The sequence below is a fragment of the Chiloscyllium plagiosum genome, chromosome 4 (genome assembly GCF_004010195.1).
Source record: "Chiloscyllium plagiosum isolate BGI_BamShark_2017 chromosome 4, ASM401019v2, whole genome shotgun sequence".
Taxonomy (NCBI): Eukaryota; Metazoa; Chordata; class Chondrichthyes; order Orectolobiformes; family Hemiscylliidae; genus Chiloscyllium; species Chiloscyllium plagiosum.
Window position 1 is genome coordinate 93,463,647 of NC_057713.1, and position 23,687 is coordinate 93,487,333.

Sequence of the window (23,687 nt, forward strand, 5' to 3'; positions counted from 1 at the left end):
GCCCCCCCGCAACCTTCCCTCTTCCACAGTGACTGATCCAGTGGTCCATATCACCTTTCAGAGTTTGCATTTGAAGAGTAAAAGGACAGACTGTGTGGTCAGTGTTTTCTATATTTCCCTCGCTAAAGATGACATCACCCATGCAAACCCTTAAAGGGATTTTCTCGGCAGCCTCAGCTCCATTATTAAAACAAGGCAGTCTTTAATTTCTCTCACTTGGTCAGAGTGAAAAGGCTTCCATCAGAGTTTTGAATGAATGAAACAAATCTGTTCCCTTCCTTCACCACCCCCCCCCCCCCCCCCCCCCACCCCCCTATCTGTTTTTGGTGAGCTGTAAACTTTATAGTATGCCACTGGACTGCCAAAGGTGATTGGAGTGCAGCAGAGGACAAAACAATGCATGCAAACCAACCACAGTCCTTTAAGAAATGTGCTGAAGTTGTGAAGTGTGTTGGCAATATATGTTAGAGGCCTAGGCATTTCAGCATCCTGAAAGATAAATGAGAGACTAGAAAGGTCGAGTGATTTTCCATGCAGTCATGACCATTCTTCATTTACTCAAACAGCTTGTTTTGTTGACATCCTCCTTTTAAGTACAATGTTGACAACATGTGGGTTGAGGACTTGCGCCCTCAAATAAGCACCTTCCTGTTGTTAGATTAAAGAGCAGACTTAAGGAGCTGAATAGCTTAATATTGCTCCTGTTGATTACACTCTAATGTTAAGGATTAATTTTCCATCTTTGAGTCTCTGCTGGGAAGTTTTCTGCTCAGACAGTTTGCATTGAAAATTCCTGCATGTGAATTTAGTGGGTGTTTGCGATGATTGTTTAAAACAAAAACTACTCAGTGCTTTTCCAACCATCACAGTCCACCCTTGAGTGAATAGGGAGCTATGTAAGAATCTGGAGGCTTTAGTTGGAATATTGTCTTAGAACTGAATCAATAACTAATTTTGGAATTTGTCTGTCTTGTTTCTGTGTCTCCTTGTCTCAGGCACCCAGTTCTGAATAAGCAGCTGGTCTTTGAGCACTTGTAGGTATGTCAAGCTAGTAGGTTACATGCCAAAGATGAAAGAGCAGGAAATGGCTGTCATAGCCCTCCAGGAAATGTTTGCTGAAAAACAGTACAACAGCAAATAAAGTGCTAATTAATACTCAGCTCTGCTAAATGGCGGAGACCACAGGAGTAGGAAACAACCTGTGGATCTACCATTGGTACTTTACACCCAGATGCAGACTTTGAGAGGATTTTTTTAAAATTTGGCATTTATTCCTCCATTCCTTCTTCCACATTTATGCAGGAGGTGCTGGGTTATAGCTGTCTGGAATATAGGCTTCATTGCTCAATTGCACCACAGTACACACTTGCATCAATAAGCTCTCCAACTACAGAAGCATCAATTCAAAGTCAATCCAGTCTTTGTGTGAATTCCACCTTCAGCAAGTGTCACTGACGGAATTCTCCATCCTACTTCAGGGTCACTGGGACCAGGTTTAGCCTCTGTCTGGGGTGATTTACCCAGTGGGAAATTATTGGTATTGTATGCATCATTCATTGTATATCCCTTTTGATTTTACTCCAAATTGAAGAATACATTTTCCATCTGGCAAGTGGGTCAAAATTACCCCCACTGCCTTAACAAATTCTGGAAACTGGGCCAACTTTGCTGACTAGCGTGACTTTGTGGTATTGGTTCTCATTCCTTTTAAAAGGGCAGTCAGGGGGCAGGTGTTGGAAAGGGTTGGATTAAAGACTTAAATCACTTCCATGATCTTAACATGCTAAGTTCACCTGCTCTGCTGATTTTACACTTGAGGGTTTTCTGGCTTGTATGTGTGTGTTGAGGGGAGGTGGCACAATTCATCAGCATGTTTAAATCTAGCCCATCACTTGGGACCTCATCCAAGATTCCCTGCTGCCACTCAATTTTCTCAGATCGTGGGAAACCCAGCAGTGGGTGCGAGTTAGGAGCCTGTAACAGAAGGTATGGGCCTTGTCCAGCACTGCATGTGGGCCAAGAGTCGCTGCAGTGCTCTCCACCTCAGTCCCAACCCAAATCCTTTAAAGAAGCATTTGCCTCCCCTCCTCTGCCTCCATCGTGACCACCAATCTCTCACACTATCCTCTCTCTGTTCTGCCCAGCCTCAATTGTCAAACTCTCCCTGCAGGCTGCGATATCCTCTCTCTCCACCCTTTCTGTAGGAGAGATTGCCCATGTCACATAAGCATATTGATCTCTACTGGCACGAGAAACAGGGGATTGCAGGTACTAGAAAGAGTGCTGGTAGCTATATCTTGTGCTTTAATCTAATACTGTTACTTACTGAATCACCAGTCTGTAGTGTCTGCATATACACTCTTGCTGAGACTGTTTGCTTCATAGCTCTAAGTGAGGCTCTTCAATTCCTTATCTATTGTAACACACCTTTATTAAGATTGATAGATAGTAGCCTTTCAAGCACAGCTACTTAGTCTAGTATCTAAGACTTCTGTTCTCTTATGACCAGTCCCTGGGTAAGCTTCCCTAATTTGTTACAGTTCCATACAGGAGGCCCAAATTTCTAAGCACTCAGGTGAGGAAGAATGAATAGGTCCCCCTTCTGTATTCATCCACCCTCTTGGGTGGTCTTTTATTTTCTAAAGGATTCCTTCCCTTGTGAATGCCTCCCAAGGAAATGAGTTAACTCGGCTTTCTTAAATTATCAAAAGAATAGGATTATTAATTACTAAGATTGAAAGTGAATAAAAATACAACACACGCATACATATATACACACACACACACACACACACGGACTAAGAAGAGGTCAGAAAAGGAAAACATTTTTAAAAAGTGATCTGTGGATCAGTCTCCGAGTTGTTGGGTGGCACGGTGGCTCAATGGTTAGCATTGCTGCCCCACTGCACCAGCAACCCATGTTCGATTCCAGCTGTGTGGAGTTTGTGCATTCTCCCTGTGTCTGTGCGGGATTCCTCCGGGTGCTCAGGTTTCATCCCACAATCCAAAGATGTGCAGGTTAGGTGAATTGGCCATGCTAAATTGCCCATAGTGTTCAGGGATGTGTAGGTTAGGTGCATTAGTCAGGGGTAAATGTAGAGTAAGAGGGTGTGGGTGGAATGGGTCTGGATGAGTTACTCTCCAAAGGGTCTGTGTGGACTTGTTGGGCCAAAAGGCCTGTTTCCACACTGTAGGGATTGTATGATTCTTGTTTGTAAAGAATAGAATGATAGCATTTGTCTGGCCATTATAAGGGATGGACCAGTTGGTAGTTGAGCAGTCAATTTCAAGATGGTTGGCTTTGCAAGCTGATTGAAAGGAACCAGGGCCAAAACAATACAATAGTAGCTGGCTAGCAGCACTAAGACTTAGAGATATATTTACCTGTTTTACCTGCAGTATATGGCTGCTTAATGGCTGTACACAAGCTGTGACTGTCACAGTACACTAGTCCACTCATGAGCTTGATCAACAGGGCCAGTGGGCTGAGGTATGGAGTTTAATTTGGATAGATGCAAGGTGTTGCATTTTGGTGGGTCAAAAGGACAGGACTGATATAGTCAATGGCAGGGCCCTGAGGAGTGTTATATAATAAAGAGATCTCGGGATACAGGTCCATTGCTTCTTGAAAGTGGAGTCAGGGATAGACAGGGTGGTGAAGAAGGCTTTTACCATGCTTACTTTCATCAGTCAGAGCATTGAATATAGGATTTGGGATGTCTTGTTGCAGCTGTACAAGATGGTGGTGAGACCACAATGTGGTGGTGAGACCACAATGTGCTACTGCATGCAGCTTTTGTCACCATACTATAGAAAGGACATTATTAAACTAGAAAGAGTGCAGAAAATATTTACTGGGATGCTACCTGGACTGGAAGGTTTGAGTTATAAGTAGAGGTTAGATAGACTGAGTCATTGTTTTCCCTGGAGCATAGGATACTGAGGTGTGACACCTTGTAGTGGTCTATAAAATCATGAGAGACATAGATAAGGTTGATAGCCAATAGCCTTTCCCCATGGTAGGGGAATCTAAAACTAGAGGGCATAGAGTTAAGTTGAGAGGAGAGAGATACACAAGGGTCTAGAGGGGCATTTTTTTCATACAGAGGGTGGTAGGTGTCTAGAACAGGCTGCCAGAGGTATGGTGGAAGTGAGTACAATTTTGTCATTTAAAAAACATATAGACATTACATGGATGGGATTGCTATGGAGGGATATGAACCAAACACAGACAAATGGGACTCATTTAATTCTGAAAGATGGATGGCATGGGCAAGTTGTACTGAAGGGATTGTTTCCATGCAGTAGATCTCTGAGTCTATGACTCTATGAGCCCAACAGACACACAGATGCAGGCACCAATGTAGATCAGGAGTCACAAATCAGTTTTAAGCATCTTCTTTTGGATATCCCGAGAAGAGTAAATGTGTACAAAAAATCATTTATAAGAGATGGCTTCTTGCTCAGAGGGGAATGGGTAATCAGTCCCTTAATAACTCTTCCTTTTCGGTCTTTCTCTTTGAGGTTACCCTGACTCTGTACAGATATGACATTCCATGGGTCCACACAGCATTCTGCCAGACAGTCACAGAATTTACATTTTTGAAAAATGTGGTGCTGGAAAAAAACAGCAGGTCAGGCAGCATCCGAGGAGCAGGAGAATTGACGTTTCGGGCATAAGCCCTTCTTAAGGAATGAGGCTGGTGTGCCCAGCGGGCTGAGATAAAGGGTAGGGGGGAGGGAATTTGGGGGAGGGGCGCTGGGAATACGATAGGTGGAAGGAGGTGAGAGTGAGGGTGATAGGCCAGAGAGGGGGTGGGGGCGGAGAGGTCGGGAAGAAGATTGCGGGTCAAGAGGGTGGTGCTGAATCTGGGGGTTGGGACTGAGATAAGGTGGGGGGAGGGGAAATGAGGAAGCTGGAGAAATCTACATTCATTCCGTGTGGTTGGAGGGTTCCTAGGTGGAAGATGAGGCGCTCTTCCTCCAGGCGTCGTGTAATCAGGGTCTGGCGATGGAGGAGGCCAAGGACCTGTATGTTCTTGGTGGAGTGGGAAGGGGAGTTAAAGTGTTCAGCCACAGGGTGGTTGGGTTGGTTGGTGCGGGTGTCCCAGAGGTGTTTCCCTGAAACATTCCGCAAGTAGGCGGCCTGTCTCCCCAATGTAGAGGAGACCACATCGGGTGCAATGGATACAGTAAATGATGTGTGTGGAGGTGCAGGTGAATATGTGACGGATATGGAAGGATCCATTGGGGCCTTGGAGGGAGGTGAGGGGGGCAGGTGTGGGTGCAAGTTTTGCACTTCTTGCGATTGCAGGGGAAGGTGCCAGGAGTGGAGGTTGGGTTGGTGGGGGGTGTGGACCTGACGAGGGAGTCGCAGAGGGAGTGGTCTCTGCTGAACACTGATAGGGGCGGGGAGGGAAATATATCCCTGGTGGTGGGGTCTGTTTGGAGGTGGCGGAAATGACAGAGAATGATACGATGTATCCGGAGGTTGGTGGGGTGGAAGGTGAGGAACAGTGGGGTTCGGTCCTGGTGGCGATCGGAGGGGCGGGGTTCAAGGGCGGAGGTGAGGGAAGTGGAGGGGATGTGGTGGAGAGCATCGTTGACCACATCGGAGGGGAAATTGCGGTCTTTGAAGAAAGAGGCCATTTGGGTTGTTCGGTAGTGGAATTGGTCCTCCTGGGAGCAGATGCGGCGGGGGCGAAGGAATTGAGAATATGGGGTGGTGTTTTTACAGGGGGCAGGGTGGGAGGAGGTGTAATCTAGGTAGCTGTGGGAGTCGGTCGGTTTGTAGTACATGTCTGTGTTGAGTCGGTCGTCCGAGATAGAAATGGAGAGGTTTAGGAAGGGGAGGGAGGAGTCTGAGACAGTCCAGGTAAATTTGAGGTTGGGGTGGAAGGTGTTAGTAAAGTGGATGAACTGTTCAACCTCCTCGTGGGAGCACGAGGCAGCGCCAATACAATCATCGATGTAGCGGAGGAAAAGGTGGTGGTGCCAGTGTAGCTGCGGAAGATGGACTGTTCCACATATCCGACGAAGAGGCAGGCATAGCTGGGGCCCATGCGGGTGCCCATGGTTACTCCTTTGGTTTGGAGGAAGTGGGAGGATTGGAAGGGGAAGTTGTTAAGAATGAGGACCAGTTCAGTCAGTCGGAGGAGGTTGTCAGTGGAAGGGTACTGGTGGGGTCAGTGGGAGAGGAAGAAACGGAGGGCTTGGAGGCCTTTGTGATGGGGGATGGAAGTGTACAGGGATTGGATGTCCATCGTGAAGATAAGGCGTTGGGGGCCGGGGAAGCAAAAATTATGGAGGAGGTGGAGGGCATGGGTGGTGTTCCGAACGTAGGTGGGGAGTTCTTGGACTAAGGGGGACAGAACAGTGTCGAGGTATGCAGAGTTGAGTTCAGTGGGGCAGGAGCAGGCTGAGACAATGGGTCGGCCGGGGCAGTCGGGTTTGTGGATTTTGGGCAGGAGGTTGAAGCGGGCGGTGCGGGGTTGTGGGACTATGAGGTTGGAGGCAGTGGATGGGAGATCTCCTGAGGTGATGAGGTTATGGATGGTCTGGGAGATGATGGTTTGGTGGTGGGAGGTGGGGTCATGGTCAAGGGGGCAGTAGGAGGAGGTGTCCGCGAGTTGGCAGCTAAAGAATTTACATTCACAGTATCAGCATGGACAGTATGAGATAGTCAATTATCTTGGTACAGTGGAAGCTATTGTTGATGATTTGATAGTCCATGGATGTGGAGACCCAACACAGAGCTAGAAAGAAACCCAGTAATTTTTAGAAATGAATGCATTGGTTTTACTGGAGCTTTGTTCGAAGGTACTGAAGACAAATTTTGCTTTTCTTTCCTTCTGTCAATGAAAGTTACCATTACAGGCCATGATCAGAATCCAGAACAACTGTTAAAGAGAACTCACCAGATGAACCTGAAGCTGAACAATAAAAGGAAGCAGTTAGAGATCCTTGAAGTCAAGTACATAAGTCATGTAATAGCAGCCAGAAGACTTTATCTGGATCTTGACAAGGTGAGAGTTTTGGCAGTGATAGCGTTTGGATGTGAAATACAAACCAGGGGAACAGATTGCATATTGCTGATAGTTAAAAATCACACAACACCAGGTTATAGTCCAACAGGTTTATTTGGAAGCATTAGCTTTCGGAGCGCTGCTCCTTCATCAGCTGCGCTCCAAAAGCTAGTGCTTCCAAATAAACTTGTTGGACTATAACCTGGTGTTGTGTGATTTTTAACTTTGTACACCCCAGTCCAACACTGGTGGCTCCAAATCATATTGCTGATATGCTGTTGAGAGCAACACTCTTTGTGAAGAAAGTTGAAGATGCTAAGATTGAGTGTGAAAGTTTCCAGATTCAATGAGAAGCAGCAGCTTTGACATGGACTGGAAGGCACCAACACAGCAGAAGAATTGAATCAGAAAAGTGACCATCTGGTGCAAATCATGCAAGTTGCACAACAAAATGGAGTCTAACATAGAAAAATACGAGGTGCTGCATTTTGGAAAAGCAAATTACAGCAGGATTTATACACTTAATGTTAAGTTCCCGGGGAGTGTTGCTGAACAAAGAGACCTTGAGTGCAGGTTCATAGTTCCTTGAAAGTGGAGTCGCAGGATAGTGAAGAAGGCAGTTGGTATGCTTTCCTCTATTGGCTAGAGCGTTGAGTAAATAGGTTGGGAGGTAATGTTGCAGCTTTCCAGGACATTGGTTAGGCCACTTTTGGAATTTTGGGTGCAATTCTGGTCTCCTGCTTATCAGAATAATGTTGTGAAACTTGGAAGGGCTCAGGAAAGATTTACAAGGATGTTGCCAGAATTGGAGGATTTGAGTTATAGGGAGAGGCTGAACAGGCTAGGGCTGTTTTTCCTGGAGCGTTGGAGGCTAAGCGGTGACCATATAGAGGTTTATAAAATCATGAGGGGCATGGACAGGTTAAATAGGTAAAGTCTTTTCCCTGGGGTGTTGGAGTGCAGAACTGGAGGACATAGGTTTCGGGTGAGAATGGAAAGATTTAAAAGGGACCTAAGGGGCAATTTTTTCACGCAGAGAATGGTGTGTGTATGGAGTGAACTGCCAGAGGAAGTGGTGGAGGCTGGGACAATTACAGCATTTAAAAAGCATCTGGATGGGTATATGATTTGAAAGGGTTTAGGGGGATATGGGCCAAGTGCTGGCAAATGGAACTAGATTAGTTTTGGATATCTGGTTGGCATGGATGAGTTGGAAGGAAGGGTTTATTTTCATGGTGTACAACTCTATGACTTTAAAATGCAACTGTTCAAGTACTTTGGAAATAGTGATGAAAAGATGCCTGGATGGCATCAGGGATTCACCTCTTGCTTTAAGATAGTATTGAGCATGAAAGAGACCAAGTGGTAGCTCAGGATGACATCTTGTCAAAAGGAAACGGAGTCATTGTTTCTAAAGAGATGAGAAAGAGATGAGAAAGAGATGCTGAAGCGCATCCAAGCAAGCTATCAAGGAATACAGTATAGTCTGAGAATGGCAAGAGGAGTGCTCTACTGACTAGACATGAACAATGAAATAAAGGACTACATCAACAAATGCAGGGCCAGTTATGAATATCAAACCAGCAAGCTAGAGATCTGCTTATGACACATATCCCACACCATGGATGAAGCTTAGAGTGGACCATTTTATACTTGCAGGAACTAATTATCTTGCCATGATTGACTACTATTCCAATTACTGGGAGTTAGATCAGCTGACGCCAATGACAAACACTGAAATTGTAGAATACCTGAAAGAACACTTCAAAGTAGCATTCTAGACATTTGTGATGAGTGATGATGGCCCTCAACTCTTGAGGAAAGAATTTAGCTATGTCATTTAAAATTGGCAAATTCAACAGCACACATCATCACCATACTATCCCCAGTCAAATGGAAAAGCTGAGTGAAAAAACTCACCAAAGTGATCATAAGGAAATCAAACAAATCCAGCGCAGGTTTGTACAAGGCAATCTTTAAGTGGTGAAATGCACCAAATGGAGTAATGGAAAGCAGTCCAGTTCAAAGACTAATGTCATGCTGCACCTAAACTACTATTGCAACAATAATGAAATAACTACCAATGATCAGAAGTAGTGACAACTGTGAGTTACAAGATGAAGGTAAAATGACAAAAAGCCAAATTTCAACTGAGTACAACTGCCATTTCATTGCCAAGGATGAGCATTGGAGAATCTGTCAGAGTGCACATGTTCAATGCTCACAGCAAGAATCAGCCCATGTGGCAAGTTGGGATCTATGAGGAGTAGCTATCACATTGATCATACATGGATATATCATCACAACCACAGATATCTGTGTATAATCAGAGAAGCCGCAGGCAGCTGACCAAGAAGATGTGATCTCACCACCTGAACAAGGTATAAAAATCCTATTGAGTCCCAGAGCTCGACCATTCCCAAGCAACGGAAATAGATCAGCAACAACAGTTACCATGGCAAAGCACTCACCACATAAACACCATTCTCTAGGGAAGGAACAACACCCTAGGACTAAACAGATGCGGAAGAACAACTGATGAGAAAGCACATGCATACTATTTAAAGCCTATGTATTCAATGCAATGGCTGAATAAAAGTTGAAATGGCGAGTGTTAACACACGTTCATCCTGTTAATAAATTATAACTGTTATTGATGACCATGGTAACTGGGTAACTTAGGTAATCTAGAACTGCAAATGTTAGTGCATGTAATATTTGTTATGAAAGTGGGAACTTTGGAGAAGTACACTTGTATGTTGTGCATTGTATGGCTTGCCATAACCATGTGATCTCTGCCTTTGTGGTATATGTCTTTGTGTACAATTAGTCACAACCATTAAACATACATCCTTTGCAACAGCCCACATGTACTTGTTGTGTGAATGTGAGGAACTAGTTTAGATCTCACCGAATTGACTTATCCTGGCACACTGAAGTTTCATTTTCTCTCATCCTTTTTGAGAGCGCAGGGGAGAGAGATCTAAAAATTACTGCCTATACTCCTAAACCAAAATGTCCATACGCTGTTAAATGTTTGCACAGTGGTATGGTAGAGTCTCAGTCAAAACAGTTTTGGTTTTGGACACTAAATCTGCAAAAGGGGCATCAAATCCTCCTGTTTGACCTTTACTGGTTGTCATTCCAATACACTGTGCAAATGATTTATGCTTTTGACCGCATTATTGATTGACTGCAGTAAATTTTCCAGATTACTGTACTGAAGAGAGCATATTCTACAGAGACCAAGCAGAAGAGTCAATCCCAAAGTGATATCATGTTCAGCATGAAGCAGCACCACTTAATGCTTTCTTTCAGTGAGAATTTATGGACTGTGATACTGTTCTATTATTACATTACATTAACTTATGCCATTGAATTAAAAAGCCCTTTGCAGCTCTTAATTTTTAGGTACGGGGTTTGTTTTTGATATCAGAAGTACTTAAAATAATAAACTGGCAAAATTAGAAGAAGTCAAAGGTTTCAATGCAAACTCTTATTTCTATTCAAGGAGACTCTTTGTATGAGCACCACAGGTATTGAAAAATTAGGGACAAAGGAGTTCAGAGGGTATACCTGTGTGGAAGGAAATTTAAGCAGGTTCCTTATAGGTCAGGCTGATCTTTCATTCTTTTCTGAACCCTGGCAGTTCACTGAGCCTGAGCTATAACACACTTCCTTCATTTCTGACACATATCTGTCAAACTGCTTCACGTAAGGAAAGATAGGATATAAAGTTATACAATGATTTTCATGGCCTCAGAATCTCCCAAAAAAACCCACTTTCAACTACATTTGGAAGTGTAGCTCTTGTTGCAATATGGGAAATGTAGAATAAATTATATTTGAAATGCAAAGGCATTGGTCATTTAGTATACAGAAACGTTCTTAGTTGAGAAGGCTTAAGTTGGCTACTTTTAAGTGTGTGGTTTCCCCCTCTATCTATTCTGGCATCAATGTCCTTCAAATATAGCCAATTCAGTCAGCAACGGAATAATAGTGCCACTCCTGCTGACAGACATCGGAAGTGTCTTCCACAGGATATATAACAAGATCATCGAAATGATATTTCAAGTGGATGTGCACTGATTTACCAAATGAGAGGTGTTAATTGTTGTATACTTGCCCTTTAATATTTTATATATTTAATATACAATGCAGAAATTACACTTGTAGTTCCAAATGTACAACCAGTTTATTTACAGCGCTTCAAAATATCTCTGCAATGACAAAATGTCTGCACTCATGCTTATCCTAGTTCAGCTTCTTTTAGTAACTTGTCTTCTGCTTTATCTCTAAGTAAACACCCAAGCTTAATCAATCAAGTACAGTGAGCATAGATCAGTTACTGGACCAACATAATTGAATACAGAACAATTAAACCATTGAACATGACAGGAATGATTCACAGCTGCTTTTCTTGACCTTGTTCGAGCTGAGTGTTAGCTGTGGCTTGGTTTGTAGCACTCTCAATTCTACGCTCAAGTTATTTTCCAGGACTTGAACACAAAAATCAAGGCTGACATGCCACTGCAGCACTGAGGGTGAGTACAGAGGTTCCATCTTGGCTCAGTGTAAAAGGTACCATAGAATATTTTTGCAGATTATCAGGGGAGTTATTGCTCGTTTCCTGTCTGAATCTTAACCTTCAATCTACATCACAGAAATGGATTATCCTACCATTATCACAGTGTTGTGTATTGCAGTACACAGATTGAGTGTGCTATTTCCCACATTACAAATTTAATTTTACTTCAAAAGCTCTCTCGCACGTTGAGATGTCTTGTGTCATAAGTGCTGCGCGTTTGCAATTCTTTGTTTGTCTTTGGAAATCATGAGGCTTCCTGAGGGGGCCAGACCTAATGTTGTTGATCTACTCCCATTAATCATTGTTATTGTGCCCCTATTTATTGTGGGCCTATCCTGCCAGTGAAATAGGATCATAATAGAAGAGGAGGCTTGATAACTGTGACTCTTTACCAACAGCCAAGTCAAGCTGCAGTTCTCCTATCTTAGTCCAGTTGATCCAGCCTACAGTGAACATGTACAATTGAGTGGTTTGTTAGTTAAGAGTTACATGGTATACACAGGAATCATATCTATGCCACTGGTGACTCCATTTTCTGAAGGACAGGTTGTCAAAGTTATTAATTCTATTCTTAACCCTGTAATTATCAGGTTTATTGAATGTTCTATTTCATAAATTGCCATGGTTGAACTCATTATTGAATGTTCAATTTCATAAATTGCTGTGGTTGAACTCATCGATGTATGTTGACAGGCTATTTGGCTCAGCTGGTTGATAGCAGTTTTTATATTCCACATCAACCTACATGATCTGGCCATGTTAACCCGGGACTGTAACCATTACACTGCCATATCTTAAATGAGATCTGTCACAGCATCAAATTATTATTAGTTTGGAAAGCATGCCATCAGAAGAATTTGTTATTAGATAGAACAGTATTTATTGTAAAGGGATTTACAACTGAAGGAAGAGTGAAGACAGCACTGACCACCCATAGATGCATGAAAGCAATGGAGTGGACCTACTCAGTTTCTATCCAATGGAGAGTGATGTTCAGGTAGTTACAGTGGAATTGATATCACTTATATCCTGGCCTTCTATGAACTTAAGGGCAGTGTTTATATTTCCAGAGGTCAGTGGGTTTCAAAACTATGAAATGGTAGCTGATGGGAATTGGGGGCTGGGAGAGAAGGAGGTAGCACATCTAAAGGAACGTGATGAGACCAAACCAAGGAGAAACTGTGGCTGCTTCATTCTGTCAGCTCTCTCCACAGAAAGCAAAGGGGCTGATTCTCAGGGAACTCTGTCCCAGTTACAAAAATGGAGAAAGACATATCCTAAAGTGGGATGTTCTCCTTCCTTTACCCCAACATCCCACTAATCCTCCCCGAACATCTGCCAATTTCCTGGAGAAAAAGCAAGTGGTCCCTGACTATAAACTGGATGTTGGTGTGACTTGTTTTGTTTACACTAGCTCATACTGAAAAGAAAGTGAAGACAGGCAGCGGTAAGACTGCGGTATTTATTCTCCTGCTCATTGTTTGAGGCCACATATAGTCAGAGCTGGGGTGAGGGGACAAACTGTGTTTATCTTCACTAATTTAGTCAGCTGTTGAGATGAGTAAGAGCTTAAGTAGATCAAGCAAACATTTGCTTTCCCCTAGTTAATGCTGTTTTTTTCAGTTCGCACAGTCGAGGACATAAGCCTCTCCTCTGTATCAAATAAAACAACTTTAAAAACACAGTGAGCATGAAGATCAGGCAGTCCAACTTGGACAGTTCCCTTCTCACCCTCTTCCTGGACTCAAATGCACCCAAAGTCCACTTCAAGACAAGTAAAAGGTTTATAAAATTGGTGAGCAACATATAATAAGGGTCTATGAACCTTCCAGAGACCTAGCCTCTGCCGAACTATCTGTTATACAAATGACTTAAATTATTTGTGCAACAGGTAGAGTTAAATACTGTACTGCCCAGAGCGTGGAGTAGAGGAATAAGCAGTGATCAATTAAAATTGCAGTGACAGCATGTGGAAGCATGTTCAATGACAGGTGTAGGGAATTGAAGGAAAAGATCATTGCTGTGAACATTGCTTCAAAAAATGAGTTCCTCTCAATGTACAAAATGTTTCAAGATGCTCATTTGATTTGAGAAGACATACATTGCAATTCATTTCTTAAAAATTATCTGTGGAATTCCCTGCCCACTGAAGCAGTTGAGGCTACCTTGCTGAATGTGTCTAAGCATTCCTGAAGAAGGACTTATGCCCGAAATGTCGATTCTCCTGTTCCCTGGATGCTGCCTGACCTGCTGCGCTTTTCCAGCAACACATTTCCAGCTCTGATCTCCAGCATCTGCAGACCTCACTTTCTCCTCCTGAATGTGTCTAAGGCAAAGATAGATAAATATATTTTTGAACAGTAAAGAAATTAAGCGTTTTGGAGAGTGGATGGGTTAAGGGGAGCTGAGTCCACAAAAAAATCAGCCAAGATCTTACTGAATGGGGGAGCAGGCTTAAGGGGCCAGATGGCCCACACCTGCTCCTATTTCTTATGTTCTTAAAAATATCATTTCAACTACTCATTTTCTTCCTTCTCATTTTAATCCTGGTTGCACTAAGTGGTTGTACTGTTAAGAATGAGACGACAGCAGTGCTGGGTTGTGATTCCAAAGGCCTGAATCCTACCATTTAAATTGCGTCAACTTTTTTGCAAGGTTTCTAGCTGTGAGACCTAATGAGTTCTCTTGCTTTACCTCACCCCAGTGGTTACCTACTCTGCCCCTGCGGCATCTTTCGTATTCAAGTTCCACCCCATCTTCCCACGTACCAATCCTGGAAGCAGGTATCATGGAATTAACCTCTTGTGTCCGTTAAAAGCCTGTAGTCCACCCAGATAAGACTCAGTCCAGACCTGTCCCATATGGTTCCTGGCATATGGCAGACCGTGGAGGGTAGATCTTGGCACTCCTTTTAATGGGCAGGGACTTGGAGAGCCTGCTGGAATGGATGGTACAGAGGCAGGATTTTCTCTTCCCCAGGACCAGCAGTACAGTCCATGACACCAGGCCATACCAACCTGGCACGAGGTTGTCCTTGGGGTTAAAGCAGTCTCTGTTGGAGGAAGTTGGGGCTGTTTTCCCTGGAGCATTGGAAGTTGAGGGGTCACCTTATCGAGGTTTATAACATCATGAGGGGCATGAATAGAGTAAATAGATAAGGTCTTTTCCCTGGGTTGGCAGAGTCCAGAACTAAATGGCTTAGGTTTACGGTGAGGGGGAAAAGATTTAAAAGCGACCTAAAGGGCAACCTTTTCTATCAGAGGGAGCTGTGTCTATGGAATGAGGCAGTGGTGGAAGCCAGTACAATTACAACATTTAAAAGACATGTCGGTGCGGACAGGAATAGGAAAGGTTTAGAGGGATATGGGACTAGTTTAATTTTAAAATATTTGGTCGGCACAGACGAGTTGGACCGAAAGGTCTGTTTCTGTGCAGTACATCCCTATGACTCTATGGTTCTAAGAAGGTCAATACATTCTTCACTCTGCCAGGATAGGTGCCATCATCTTTTCTCTGGTATCTCAAACCGAATCTAGGACAGGAAGAGTCAATGCTGGTAGCATCTTTCCCGCCATTCAGCTTCACCCCCCCAACCCCACCCCCACACCCCCACACCGCCGACTGAAGGCGAGACCCCTTGATTTGACTGAGGCCCTGTTGACAAATGTGATAAGCTTCTTGTCTATGCTAAATGGCACAACAAGATGCAAGTAATATGAGTCTGGTGTCTCCGGTTGATAGGGAAAAACGTAAGGCGACGTAAGGCAGAGTGCAGTGAGCATCCAGGAAGAGTCAACGCTAGGTTAATGAGCGGTCAAGGGTGTAGGGGAAGCCAGGAGGAGGTATCTGAGAGTTGGCATTCAGTCTCTGCAATGTAGAGGTCAGTATGCCAGACTATAACAGCACCACTCTGATTGTCAGGCTACCTCAATTTCACCTGCTGATCTCCTCCCTCCACCACTGCCTCCAAGCTGACAGTCCCCCAGCCTCGTACAGCTAGCTTCTATGTCCTTCTGAAAATCCATAAACAGGAGTACCGAGGCAGACCCATTGTTTCTGACTGCTTCTGCCCCACTGAACGCATATGTTCATACCTTGACTCAGTCTTTTCTCCTCTAGTCCAGTCCCTGCCCACCTACTTCTGTGACCCCTCTGATGCTTTACATCAGTTTTGGAATTTCCAGTTTGGAGGCTCCAACCACTTCTTTACCATAGAATGTGCAACCCCCACCAGGATGGTGTTAGGGCTCTCAGCTTCTTACTGGAACAAAGCCCTGAACTGTCCCCACCCACCACCATCCGCTTCTGCCTGGCTGAGATCATCCTCACTCTAAACAACCTCTCTATTGAGTCCTCTCATTTTCTTCAGGTCAAGACGGATGGTATCAGCACCTGCATGGACCCTAGTTATGCCTGTCTCTTTGTGGGGTATGTGGAACATTCCTTCTTCCAATCCTATTCCGACACCCACCCACAACTCTTTCTCCGATATATCAATGTTGTCGTACGTGCTGTTTCCCTATCTCATCCAGAATTGGAAAGGTTTATTGTTTCTGCTTCCAATTTCCATCTCGCTCTCACTTTCACCTGGTCCATCTCTGACTCCTCCTTTCCCTTCCTTGACATCTCTGCTTCCATTTCTGGGGATAGACCGGCGACTAATATCCACTATAAACTCATTGACTCCCACAGGTACTTGGACTATGCATCCTCGCACCCTGCCTCCTGTAAAGACTCTATTCTGTTCTCCCAGTTCCTCCGTCTCCATCACATATGTTCCAATGATGCCAATTTCGACAAGGGAGCCTCCAGAATGTCCACCTTCATTGTCAACCGAGGATTCCCCAGCACCATTGTTAACAGGGCCCTCAACAGGATCCAACCCATATCACGCACTTCAGCCCTCAACTCCTCTCTTCCCTCCTGCAACAGCAATAGGATTCCCCTTGTCCTTACCTACCATCCTACCAGCATCTACATCTAGAAAATTCTTGCCTGCCATTTCTGCCACCTCCAGTGGAAGGCACCGCAGGACACATATTCCCCTGCCCTCTATTGTCCAATTTCTGCAGGGAGCATTCCCTCCAAGACACACTCATCCAATCTTCCTTCACTCCCAACACCCACCCCCCACAGCCCCATAACACCTTCTCCTGCAATCGCTGAAGGTGTAACACTTGCCTATTTACTTCCTCCCTCCTCAGTATCCAAAGGCCCAAACGTACCTTCCAGGTGAAGGAGCACTTTATCTGCACTACACACTTTAGTCTACTTCATTCGATACTCACAATATAGTCTCCTCTACATTTGGGGAAATGAAGCGTAGACTGGGTGATGGCTTTGCAGAACACCTATGTTCAGCTTGCAAAAAAAGGCCCTGAGCTTCCAGTTGCCTGCCATTTTAACACACCACCCTGTTCCATGGCCAAATCTCTCTCAGACTAGCTACACTGCTCCAGGAATACTTCGTGCAAGCTGAAAGAAAAACACCTCATTTTCCACCTGGGGACCCAGCAGCCTTCTGGACTCAATATTGAGTTCATTAACTTTAGGGCTTGTACTCTCCTATGTCCTAGACCCCACCCCCACACACCAAGCCTTGTGATCACATAGTCTGCCATTACATACTACTTATTGTTAGCCACTAACAGTCTCCATTAACAGCTATTCACCCTCCTAGCCAGATCGTTGTCCACTCCTTCATCTGTCCAACTGTTCTTCTCTCTCTTTGGGCTCTCTCCCCATCCATCATTTCCCCCCTCCCTCCACCCTATCTTCTGCATAAAAACCGACATTTTCCTAGCTACCATCAGTTTTGAGGCAGGGTCACTGAACCCGAAACATTAACTCTGATTTCTTTTCACAGATGCTGGCAGACCTGCTGAGCATTTCCGCCAATTTCTGTTTTTGTTAATGTTCTGGGAACCTGGCTTCAAATCCTACCACAACAGGTGGTAGAATTTGAATTCAATAAATATCTGGATTTAAGAGTCTAATGGTGACCATGCATCTATTGTCAATTGTCAAAAAAACCTATCCGTTTAGCTAATGTCCTTTAGGGAATGAAATCTGCCATTCTTAGCTGGTCTGGCCTACATGTGACTCTTAACTGCTCTCTTGGAAATTAGGGATGGACAATCAATGCTGGCCCAGCCAGTGAGACCCTCATTCCATGAATGGATTTAAAAAGAGCAGAATCCATGGAGAAATGGTGAAGAGGAGCTAACAGAATCTAAGAAGAAGCAGGGGGAATATCCGGGCAAATTCATGAGAACTGTGGTGATACTTGGGTGAGAGAAAGAAAACACTTGGGGACTAGTCAGGGAGCAATTGTAGGGGCAAGAGAGGGACACTGGAGGTAGGGAGAGAGAGGAAGAGAGGTCTGATGGACAAACTAGGGAAATGACAGATAACTGAGGGTGGGGTGTGTTGGGATCATGAAGAGGTTAATTGGGGAGGGTGGTGGGGGCAGGTTAGAAATCGTGGAAATGCAGTTTAGAGGCTGAGAGATCTGCAGTGTGGTAAGTCCAGGGGATGGGAGATGATGAGAACTCAATACAGGGAGAACAAGCTCAGGTGGATGAAGGAGATTGAGGGGAACTTAATCCAGACGCGGTCGATCAGAGAGTTTTCAATCTGTGAGGGAGGTCATTTCATTTTAGGACCAAATTTATAACTAGTGACACTGGCTCTTATTGCTTTAATAATTTAAATTTCTCCTAGTTGAGGATTAGATTAACAATTGGATAATGAATCTTTGTAAGGGAAATAGTAAAGCCATTAACAGAATGAGATTTCATAGGGTGCATGTACATGTGTCAAGGGACGGACAGGAATTTGGATAAAGAAAAGGATTGTGTATTTGTTTGTACACCCAGTACATGATCTATGCACTGCCTGTTAAACAGTCTGCACAATGCAACCCATATCAGTTTGGACTAAGAAAAGTCCACAGCACAATATTTCAAATGTCAATTGATATGTGGAACTTAGTCAAATTGTCTTTTGATCTCTGAGTTTCTCACATGATTTTTTTTGTTAGCTTCTAAGCATGAAAGGGAACTAAATGATGCTAACCATTTTGAGCGCTATGATATTTCACTTGACGCCAAGTTATAACAATGATAGCAGTTGATAACCACTTGGAATGTCAAATCATAGTTGTGATTGTTCTTAAGTCCAATTATTGCCAAATTACAGATGAATGATTGTAATTGAGTAGAAGACGCTAACTCAGGAAAAACCGGGAAGACTTGTGAATGCCATATACAGGTCTAACTCGTATACTTCAAGTTGGTGATCCAGAATGACGCGTGCATTCATTTGCAAATTATCAGTGGTTTTTCATTTACTTGTTTTTCACTCTGCGAAATGGTGATAGTCTTTGAGGATAGATGAAAGCAAATGATGTGGACATTTTCTGGTAGGGCATGTTACTTTTAGTTTTTTTTGCTACATTAGATGTCATAACTTGAAATTTTGCCAAGTGCTCCTTCCAATCAATCACTGGGAATTTAAATATGTTTCCAGATATTATTGGGATGTAAGAGCCATCACTGTGTTGTGGATAATAAGTACTTTGAATGTGTTTTGGTAGAGAATTTCAGAGTAAAGGAACTGGGCTTCCAGTTGTGAGGTGAAAGAAGCATATGCAAGAAGCTGGAGCATATACAAAAGGTTGGAGTCAAAGGGATGGAGAATAGAAGAGTGTGTGTAAAGGAGTGGAGGAGATTAAAGAGGTTAAAGAATTATAGTTCCTTCCACACATGATACTAGTGACTGTCTACTTTTCTGCACCTCAAAATATTGGCACTAGATGTTGCAAATCAGCAAAAAAAATCTCTTTGAAGCATTTCTCTCTCCTCAGAATGATATGGCTCCTAATTGATTTAACCAGAGTTTAAATGGTCAGACTTGAAACACTGGAAAAATTCTGATGCCACCTTCTATGAGCCCAGACACCTAAATAAAACTACAGACCAATGGCATGAAGGCATGTTCTTGCATACTAAAGTGGTTGTTGCATGGTTTAGATTTCCAAATATCACCTAACACCATCCAGGTGGACAAAACTGATATAATGAATGATGTTATTTAGGTGTTACTTCCCTTTGATGGAACGTTTCTGAACTTGATGATAAAAACTATTTTTACTAGTCTAATATTTATTATTTTTACCAAATTATTCTGTGTACTCTCATTCCTCTTCTCTCAGACAGTACCATGGCTGAAGCAACTGACACCAATGCAGCAGAATCTTCTTGAGAGTCTGAAAATTGAATATGATAGTTCTAGCTCAGTGTTTAACACTCTTGTGTATAAGTCAGAAGGTTGTGGGTTTATGTTTCACTCCAGAGACTAAGGCATAATTTCTCGGCTGAAAGGTGGGCTAAGTACCCCTTCATTGGAGATTCTATCTAATGGATGAGATGTTGATCTGAAGAGGAAGGGTGTTTTTTCCTCTTTATCCTGCATGCCTCTATCATTTTCTGTATGTCCTTCTCTTATTCCACCTCTATTCTAAAAATTATATGGAAAAACGTTTACGGGAATGCTCATCAAATCATGTTACGAAGACTGATATCAGCCAGAACAAAATAGCCTACTTGATTAAATAGTCCATCCACCACCAAAAAAAACCCTTCTCCACCTCCCCATTCCCCAGCATCCAGTACACAATGGTAACAATGTATATCATAGTCAAGATTCAACAAGCACTTTTCAAGAGTTCTTTGTCAGCAGCTCCTAAACTCACAACCTCTAGCACTTAAACTGAGATGGGCAATAATTAGGAATACCTTCACCTCTAACTTTCTTTGAAAGTCACACACCATCCTGACTTGAACTGTATCATCATTCCTTCACTGTTGCTGGATTAAAATTCTGGAGCTTCCTTCTTCTCAGCATCTTGGAGTGCATTCATTACGGGGAGTGCAGCAGTACAAGAAGAAAGACCATCAGCACCTACTCAAGGGTAGTTAGGAAGCGACAATAAATGTTGGCATTACTAGTGATGCTGATATCTACAAAATGAGACTTTAAAACTTGCATTTATGTAGTACCTTTTGTGTATTATGGGGAGGTGGTGGTGTAGTATAAAGTCTCTGTATATATAATCCAGTGAATCAGTCTCTGGGCAGCACAGTGGCACAGTGGTTAGCACTGCTGCCTCACAACACCAGAGACCTGGGTTTAATTCCCACCACAGGGGACTGACTGTGTGGAGTTTGCACATTCTCTCCGTGTCTGCGTGGGTTTCCTCTGGGTGATCCGGTTTCCTCCCACAGTCCAAACATGTGCAGGTTAGGTGAATTGGCCATGCTAAATTGCCCATAGTGTTAGGGGCAGGGGTAAATATAGGGGGATGGGTCTGGGTGGGTTGCGCTTTGGTGGGTTGATGTGGACTTGTTGGGCCGAAGGGCCTGTTTCCACACTGTAAGTAATCTAATCTAACCTAATACTCTGGGGAATCTAGTTCTAATCCACCATGCTTATTAGTGGAATTTAAATTCAATCAGTAAATATGAAAGCGAAGCCCAACATGGTGACCATGACAACTATTATTGACAATTTGTTATATAGCTCAGATTCATTAATGTCCTTTAGGGAAGGAAATCTGCCATCCTTATCTGGTCTGATGTGCATATTGTCCATCTCTAATTGTCAATCAGATTAAAAGCCATTCAAAATGGCAACAAATGTTGACCTTGCCAATAGCATTCATATCCGAAGAAAGAATAAACATTTGGAGAATCTCCACAGAAAAAGGCCACTCTGTCCGTTCTGCCTGTTCTGGCTTTTCAAAAGAAATATCCACTACCTAGATCTGTCCCCACAGCTGCCTTCAAGTGGTCATCCAATTCCCTGGTTCAAGCCGCTATTGAATCTGCTTCTGCGACAGTCGCAGGGAGTCAACTCTAAGTCATTACAAAATAATTTTTAGTCTCTTTATAAGAAACAAATTCTCCGTAATTTTGTTTTCCTCATGTCACTTCTAACTCCTCTGTCTGTCAATGTAAATATGTGCTCTCTGGTTATCAGGACTTCTGAAGAATAGCCACACTGGACTCAAAACATAAACTCTTTTTCTCTCTTCAAAGATGCTGCCAGATTTGCTGTGTTTCACCAACATTCCTTGTATTTTCTCCTTTGTTATCAGCGTTTCTTCAATTGGAAACAATTTCTCCTTGTTTATTACATCAAAACCATTAATTTTTTTCCAACACATTTTTCAAATTTCCTTCTCGCCTCTAATGACAACAATACCGATTCTTCTCATCACTTTACACAATTGAAGTCTTTCATCCCTTTATTAGCATTGATTTAAGTGCTTAACTGCTGTTTTGTGTTTCATAAAAACTGAGCTTACTCAAAGATTCTTGAAAATGTAATCCACCTGGTATATTTGAGGAAAACCTCTCAACAAGGACTTGGATTTGAGCTTTAATTTATCTCTCTGGTTGCCATTTTCTATTTCTAGGTTCCAGAAAAGAAAAAGAATCTGCAGTGGAGGCATGCAAGATGAGCAAAATTATCCTTGGATCTCATGCCTTTCTTGTAGAGAGACTAAGCAACTCTAGTGAACATGTTGCAAGGCGTTGGCCCTTATGCCTTTCTTTTGGGGAGTTTAAGCAACAGTGGTGAACATGTTGTAAGGCTGAACATGTTCATGGGAATTGTAGAAGATCTTTTCATAGCTCCATGGCTAGATGCAACTATCGTAGTAACTACTGCCTTCCATTTGTGCTGCTGGGTCTGTTCGAACAGCAGGAGGATATATAAGCAACATCTCCTAGTCTGTAATGTCTCACTAAACCTCTCTACTTACATCGCTGCCTTCACTGTTTCTTCAAACAATTTTTTGGCCAGTTATCTCCTTCTTTGGTTGAGAGTTCATTTGGGTCTGATTAATGCCCCAGTGATATGCCTTGGGATGTCTTCCTACATTGACAATGCTGTACAACTACAAGTTGTTGTTGCCCAGAGTGTTGTTTTATTCTGAACAGTAAAGGAATTGGCATGTCCTTTTCAAACTTACTGGGTATATTAAAGGACCTCCTGCTTATGTGCTCTAGTTTCTTTATGCTGTTCAATTCTGCCATCATTTTCACAGCAATTATGTTTTGAAGTGCTTCCAAAATGCAGCTGATGTAATGACTGCTTTAACTATATTCCTTTTAAAAAACTACTGTCTTTGTTTATTTCTAAATCAGTCTGCACCCTTTAAAGCATAACAGTAAGTCATTTTTATTTCTGCACATAATTTTACAGTCTACACACACAGCAGATGTATGGGGCAGATTAATTGACCCAATTTCAATTTTACAAATAGTAATTTGTTTATTGTTTATCTGAACAGGTCGCTTTGAGAGCTCAATTTTCACTAACTAGTTTAACATCAGTTAAATTTGATTCCTCAAATTTCTATTAACTGTTGCTGTTTGGTTATTATTCCAAACAATTATACATATAAAAGAGGAAGGAAAATATGCATTTATATAGCACCTATCATGATCTCAGAACAACCCAACCTTTTCATAGACAATGAAGTGCAGGGACACAATCTTTTATCTGAAATGCCGAAATCCAAAAAGCTCCGAAATCCGAAGTTTTCTTCATGAAGGTTTTTTCTGTATAACAAGGTTGTTTGGTGTGCGAACAGGTGACCCAACTCTACACCCACTCAACCCACGTCACTCAGATATAATGTGGCGATGCGGCCGAGCACTGGCAGACTTCAGTTGTGTCTCAGCGCTTGTACTATTCACATGTGGGTTTGCTGGTCGATAATTTATTTTTATTTCACCGTAAAAATGTCATTTATTCTGAATTCTGAAAAATTCAAAAATCTGATGAACAACTGGCCTCAAGGATTTCGGTAAAAGGATTGTGTATTTGTACTTCTGATGTTCACACAGGGGAGAGGGGCCAGCAGGAGGTCATTGTCTACATTGGAACCAACGACATTGGAAGGGAAAAGGTTGAGACTCTGAAGGGAGATTACAGAGAGTTAGGCAGAAATTTAAAAAGGAGGTCCTCAAGAGTAGTAATATCTGGATTACTCCCGGTGCTAC